We start from the raw sequence: 7,774 nt of genomic DNA, 5'->3' as shown, positions 1-7,774 counted from the left end.
ACTTTCAAGAACTAGTGCCGCGGTTCTCAACCTGTGGGTCGTGATGCCTTTGTCACAATGAAAATACATCCTGCATATCAGATATTTACATTACAATTCATAACAGTAACAAAATTGCAGTTGTGAGGTAGCAATGAAAATAATTTTATGTTTGGGCGTCACCACAACATGAGGAACTGTATTAAAGGGTCGCAGCACTAGGAAGGTTGAGAACCATTGAGTTAGAGGCTTCAGTGACTTACGCTCTTGTCTGCTGGAGAAACCGCTGGCCTCTCCCTTCCTCGAAGTCTGCAGCAGTAAAGCCCAGGGCTCCCTGAAAGGTTCTGAAACCAGGGCATCGGGTTCCCCCAAGGACCCAGTAGGCTCCCATAGTTTGGAGAGATCAGGAGACCGGTGACCTTAGGATCCTCTCCTCCAAAGACAGGGCACCCACACCTGACAGGGATCACCTGGCCACTAGGGGCTTCAAAGTCCGTGATAATAAAACCACGGACGCCAACAAAAGCCCCTCACCTGCTCTGGAGAAGCCTGCAGCCTTCCCACCTGCAGGACAACACCCTGTATTTTCTCCATCTGATCAGATCCCCTTAATTCGTAGAGGACTCATAATGCCTGCTTTAAAGAAAAAAAAAAATCTGTCACAAGGCAGTGTCAGAACAAGCATAGAGCCTGAAAAGCCATTCTGTGACAAATGATTTATGCTTTACCAACTTCCCAAGGAACTATGAAAGTAAAATCACGGGCTGTCATGAACAAAACGGGAAGCTGTGCAAGGACAGCCAAGAGCTTCCTCCATTCTCTACTTTCAAGAAAGAAAACAGAGGAGGTTCCAGAGACCGGGAAATTCAAATGTGGGTAAAGAGAAGCCCCTTGGAAGAAGCTTCGGTCATCCCTGGGGAATTCACTACTCCAGGGCACAGTTTGATTTCGGAGGCATTTGTAGTTAAGACTCTTGCTTTATAAATGAGATCCAGGCAAATCTAAGTGCTTACTTTAAAAACATCCTTTCTAGCTGTTCAAAAGAGAACAAACTGAGGGACTGTCATAAAACGAGCCTGGAAACTATTAATGTATCAGTGGTCTTAAATGAAAACATTTCCTGTAAACACACGAGACCCAACACACGTTCCCTGAAAGTAACTTTTTTCCCCAGAAGATTTCATACTTTATATCTATCGAGTAGCTACCATATCTTTGGTAAAATTAAACCCCTCAATTACAAATATGCCTTTACATTCCAAACCTGGAAAACCGTATCTAAAATCCGGAGATGTTATTAACTAAAGAGCCCTCTATGGACTGCAGGAGACAAGTTTTAAAAGGCCACCCATTTAAAAGTAATTTATTTTCTTTCCATTTTCAAAATTCTCTGGATTATGTGCTTTTCCTTCCCCTCTGAAAAGTCACATACTGCATAAAAACAACATAGGGAAGACAATGGTAGGTTCTTCAATTTTTCAATAAACAGCCACAATTAAAATATTTCTATCCAATACTTTTATCTAATTAAAATGGAAGACTTTCATACCTATGTCTATAAATTTATTTGCTAAGTGTAGCCCAATCTAAGGCTGAAATAATTTCATTTCCTTGGTGTTCCTGTTAGGTTTGGGCCTTGGATACAAGAGCCAGACCCATGTAATATTGTGTAATAAACTTGGTGTAATATTGTGAAGTTAGTTAACTAAATATGTGTTTTAGGCCAGGTGCAATGGCTCATGCCTATCATTCTACTGTTTTGGGAGGTGGGAGGAATGCTTGAGACCAGGTATGTTTTGTACCAACTTGAACAACTTAATAAAATTTTTCAAGGGCATTCACCTGAAATGTTTTTAAATAATTTTGAAATGTTATGAAATAAAAGGAAGTTTCTCAATAGGAGGTACAGATGAGGTAGGTTTCCTTGTTATGCTAATTTTCTGGGGCTTCCATAATAAAGTCCCACAGACCAGGTGGCTTAAACAGCAGAAATTTATTTCTTCACAATGCTGGGAGCCAAAAGTCCAATGCTGAGGTCTCCACAGGGCTGAGATCTCTCCCAGATTTCTAACGCAGACTTCCCGCTGTACATGCCTGTGTCCAAATTTCATTTTCAATTTTTTTTTTTTTGAGACAGAGTCTCACTCTATCACCCTTAGTAGAGTGCTATGGCATCATAGCTCACAGCAACCTCAAACTCTTTGGCTCAGGCAATCTTCTTGCCTCAGCCTCCCAAGTAGATGGGACTACAGGCACCCACCACAACACTAGCTAATTTTAATAAAGACGGGTTTTGCTCTTGCTCAGGCTGGTCTCAAACTCCTGAGCTCAAGTGAGCCACCTGCTTCAGCCTCCCAGAGTGCTGGGATTACACTGATGTGAGCCACTGAATCCAGCCAAATTTCATTATCATAAAGAGCCCAGTCAGATTAGATTGACCCACCCATATCTTAATCATCTCTCTAAAGACTGTATCTCTTAATACAGTTATAGTCAGAGGTACTAGAGATTAGTAAGTGCATTACAGGAATTTGGGGACATAATTCAGCCCATAACACCTGTCTTCAATGACCGTATCATATTCCTAATTGGCCTCTAAGGAACTCCTGCATGCTCTTTAAAAGGGCCATTCACAGCACACAACCTTTTATAACATTCTGTATGCATGAATTGTGCCTATAAGTAAAACCAAAATATTTGAGCAGACCAACAATTTATGCTTTTTTAAATTAAACAATATGCTATTTAATATCTTTCCGTGCTGGTGAACGCAGTCAGGACTCATTCTTTGCGACGGCCACACGTGGGTCCAGTATATAAATGCACAGTAACGATTTGGGTCCGAACTTCGTTGATGAATTTTTTTAGTCTCTAGTTATTTTTTCCCAATTATTTCTAATGCTGTGATGATTCGCATACATGTTTTGATGCACTTGAGATAAGTTCCTAGAAGTGAGATTTTAAACTCTGCTACCCAGTACCGGGCTGCCCTCCAGAAAGTTGCACCAGTTTCCATTAATCATTCAGATGTGTGCACTTTCCCACATTCTTCCAACAAGGAATATGACCCACCTTGAAATCACTGCCCAGCCGACACGTCCAACTGTGCTAACCTGTATCTGCTTTACATGCTTTTGTTCTGGTTGCTACTGAAACTCTCCACCTTTTTAACAACTTACATAAAACACTTTTATTTTCGTTATATTTATTTGGAGTTGAAATAAATGGAATGGTATTTTCTAAATACCACAGAAAAATAGGCAACAAGAAGATTATAAAGTGTTTCAGGCATCTAAATACGTCCCGACCCCTTTACCCTTCTTCACTCCTATTTTAAGTGGTGACAATCTATGAGCTGTTTTTAAAGAATGAACCAACCAATCAGATTCTATCTCCCAGCTGTTTTCCCCAGGATTTCCTAAGGAAAAAGGAGCTGAAGGCTAATGGATCCCATGGGGTAGGTCTTAGTTATCATTGGTCAAAACCACGTATAATTTAAAATGAGAAGAGAAAGGAGAAGGCACAGTGTGGAGAAGGGGGGGAAAGCTTGTTTAAGAAATTACAGGCCCGAAGGAGAAGGTCCGAACTGTTGGCTAAATTTTCAAGTAGCTAAGGGAACAGCTGTGAAGAACACCTCTTCACAGGTGGCTGAATCATGAGTCTACCTTGCCCTTGGCCGAGGGCAGGAACTAAATGAGAATGAGTGGAGAGAGAGGAACGGGCCGTCAAATAATATATGGACAAATGAATCGTAATTAGGTTATAATCGCAGAATTTACTGACTCCTGGGAGGCTGTAGAGCAGTGTCTTTCAAACTTTTTATCTCACAGCAAACCTGTGAGATAGTTAAACTTCCATGGCACACTTAAATTTTGCTGATAAAAAAAGAGCAAAAAAAAGAATATACTTACAGTGCTTTGAACTTCTTTTGAAAATAATTTAATTAGTGATCTTTAAAATTTTTCTTGGCACACGGGTTGAAAATCACTGGTCTAAGGGTTCCAAATGTGGAGAAGAGGCGTTTGCCACCTTAACAGTATTCAGATTTGGAGCTTGAGGCGCTTGCCACCTTAACAGTATTCAGATCCGGAGCTTTTAAAATATGATGCTGGCCAGACAGATCATGTCTCTAGACCTAATTTCATCTGTGATTCCCCACAGTGATACTTGCTTTAGACTGTAGTAATTCTAAGAATTGATGTCGGCCCTGGTCCCAGGTCTCCGTGCCTCTGTGAACACGCATCCTATTCTAGGGTGACCAGATGTCCCACTTTTGGCAGGACAGTCCTGCTTTTTAGTAATTTGTCCCACATCCTGTGGCATTTTTAAAAAGTCCCAATTTTTGGAAAGAATGCACAAATGGGCAGGAGAACAGGAAGGGAATATACAGTTTTCGGCTGCCATGTGGCTATTTCTCCAGAATATGAGTTTTATATTATTTTTGTTAATTTTATAATGTTAAACTGTAACAATAACAAATAATTGTTGAGAAGTGATTATGGAGAACTGCTTATCAAAGTATGCATTGTTATCAGGCCCTGCCCTGCCCCGTCCCCTGCCCAACCACTGCCCCGCCCCCCAGCCATGTTGTCCTGCTTTACCAAAGTTAAAATCTGGTCACCCTATCCTACTCACCCTCTTGTCACCCCTGAGGGGCTGAACAGCACCCCTCCCCTGGACTCCTATGGGGAGCCCCAGTCCTCCATCAGAATGCAAACAGTCCCTTTAAAGAGGTCACCGAGTTAAAAGGAGGCCTTCAGGGTGGACGCTAATCCCACCTGCCTGGTGTTCTCAGAAGATGAAATTTGGATGTGCAGAGAGAGACACACAGAGAGAAGGCCACTTAGGGCATGGTGACAAAGCAGTCACCTGCAAGCCCAAGAGAAAAGCTCGGAGAAACCAAACCTGGTGACACCTTGATCCTGGACGTGTAGCCCGCAGAAGGATGAGAAAAAATACTCTGGTGTTCACCCCCAGGCCGCGGCACTGTGCGATGCAGCCCCAGGGAAGTGATGCATTTCGTGCAGCTGCTGTGGCAGGGTCTTCAGATGAGATGCCAGCTCCTCCACACTAACAGCTGGGTTGTCCCCAGGGTGTCTGCTGCCCAGATGCCCACTGGCACATGGTCATAGTTACCCAACAATTATATATTGAGTGACTGAGTGAATTTTCTACAAATCGTATTCCCCTTTGTGACCAAGAAACGTCCCAGATGAACAGGTAGAGACAGGAGGCCTGAGACATTTCAGTTAGGTTTCCACTTGAGGGGGCAGAAACCCTTAGGCCTCCTCATGTTGGCCTTGACCCAGACACACCAGGACCCCTGTCCCCTCCCTGATGGTAGGAGGCCATGTCCCCCTCTACAAAGGCCAACATCCTCTCAGTGCTGACGGGAGGGAATGGCCTGCTGCTTCAGCACCCGTTGTTCTACCTGTTCACTACAGGTAACAAAACTGTTCACAGTCACCATGGCATAGACCTGGTGCTGCAGGCCTGGCCCTGACCTGTGGGTGTGTAATCACCTCGATTCTAGGCCATATTTTCCCAATTTGTTGAGAACTGTATCATGTGGGAAAGAATTAAAAGGTTTACTAAGGTCAATATAGCAATAATTTATTGCTTCCCCTCAGTCAACCGAGACCATCTATGTAGGTCTGTGACTAGTTAGCCAAGCGGGTTTTAGCATTGTCCACTCAGGGCAAGGTCAAGATATCAACTTACAGAATCGGCTACTTTCCCTGGGTGGCACAGTCACGGGCCCCTGCCCTGACAATTCAGTATTATTCTCATCCCAGGAGGAACTTGGAGGAAAAAACCTGTATAGAGAAGTGAGGAGTCAAGGACACTGGTGGAAACGGGCTTGATGTCCACGCTGGGTGCAGCAGGCTTGGAGCTTCTGGGGGACCTGTCTTATCTCCAGCTGCTGTGACAGACTACACAGAGTCAGCGACTCAGGCAACAACACCGACTTCTCCCACTCCTGAGGGCTGGGAGGCCGGAGCCCGAGGTGCTGGCGGAGCCGGGGTCTGCACTGCGGATGAGCAGGCCGGAGCCCGAGGTGCTGGCGGAGCCGGGGTCTGCACTGCGGATGAGCTTCTCCTCAGTGTCTCCTCGGATGACCCAGAGCACAGATGGAGAGGGAGCTGTGACCTCTGCTTGTGAAGACACCTACCCTGTCCTGGAAGCCCCTCCCTCATGACGTCACCTTAACCTAATCACCTCCCAAAGGCGCCCCGTCCTAATGCCAACGTCCCAGGGGAGATTCAGCGTCCAGTATGTGGATGTGCAGGGGGTGGCAGAGGCGCAAACACACAGTCCCAGCAGGACGCGGTTCTCCAGCTTTACGTCCTAGTTCTAATTCTGTTGGCTCCGACTAGGCACAGGGTCAGGCAGCTCTGAACTCCCCTTTTCACACTGCACAGCAGCTTCACCTAAGTCTTCTTTGACACCTGGGTATGAATCATCAGAACCCACAGATCTGAGTCCTGCAGGTCAATTATCTAATCCTTCACAAGTTCTTCTCTGTGTCAGTTTGGTTTTCTGCTCTCCTATCTGTCTATTATCTGTTCTAACTTCCATCTTGCACTGATCAAACATAAAAAAAATCTAGGATTAAAAACAAATAGCCTTGTTTTCCACTACAAATTGGCCCCTTCGTCAGACTGAAGGGAGAGTCTCAATTTCTTCCCTTGATTTGATTTTTCCCTTGCTTGGTCTGTTCTGATTTCACACCTAACACAGCCACTGTCTTCATATGCTTCCTTGGTAACCTGGCTTAATTCCCCATTTTGAGGCATTCAAGTAATAGTGCTCAAAAGCATCCTTCAATTTTAAAAATTGTAACTATTGTAGATTAATATTCTATTCAGTAGGAGCGAAGCAATACAATGAGTTTTCAAGTAAAGTATTCTTTGCCTTTATCAGGATCAGCCACTTTGTAAACGGACAACACAGGATTCTCGGTAATAGTTCATATTTCCCTAAATGCACAAGCTAGAGTTTTATATTGAAAATGCAATTTTTTTCAAGACAGAGCCTCACTCTGTGCCCTGGGTCGAGTGCCGTGGTGTCATAGTTCACAGCAATCTCTTACTCTTAGGCTCAAGAGATCCTCTTTCCTCAGCCTCCTAAGTAGCTGAGACCACAGGTGCATGCCACAACACCCAGCTAACTTTCCTACTTTTTTAGTAGAGATGGGGTGTCGCTGTAGCTCAGGCTGGTCTCAAACTCCTGAGCTCAGACAATCCACCCACCTCAGCCTCACAGAGTGCTGAGATTATAGGCTTGAGCCACCTTGCCTGGCCTGAAAATGCAATTTAAAGAAGAGAACGACTTGACAAAGATGTATAAAGAGCTATGAAGTATCCAAATCAAATGAAAGCGGAATTGAAAATTGGCACTGAAATGTTTGCTCTCCATGGTCTCAGTACCGGGGTAAGTGTCCCTGTGTGCCAGGTCACTGGTAGAGGCAGCTAACCCACATGCATTTAACACAGGTGAATGAATTGCTGAGTTAGGCACCCACTGCAAGAAGATTACAATGTAACATTAAGAAAATCCTCGCTCAGCACCCATGCTCAGCAGTTAGGGCGCCAGCCACATGCACTGGGGCTGGTGGATTCCAATTCGGCCCCAGCCTACTGAACAAACAAACAAAAATAGCCGGGCACCTGTAGTCCCAGCTACAAGGGAGGCTGAGGCAAGAGAATTGCTTAAGTCCAAGAGTTCAAGGTTGCTGTGATGCCACTGCACTGTACCAAGGGTGACATAGTGAGAGACTGTTTCAAAAAAAAAA

This window comes from Otolemur garnettii, unplaced genomic scaffold, assembly GCF_000181295.1.
Source record: "Otolemur garnettii isolate 467f Iridium unplaced genomic scaffold, OtoGar3 scaffold00054, whole genome shotgun sequence".
NCBI classification, from domain to species: Eukaryota; Metazoa; Chordata; class Mammalia; order Primates; family Galagidae; genus Otolemur; species Otolemur garnettii.
Note: the sequence above shows the minus strand (reverse complement) of the source record.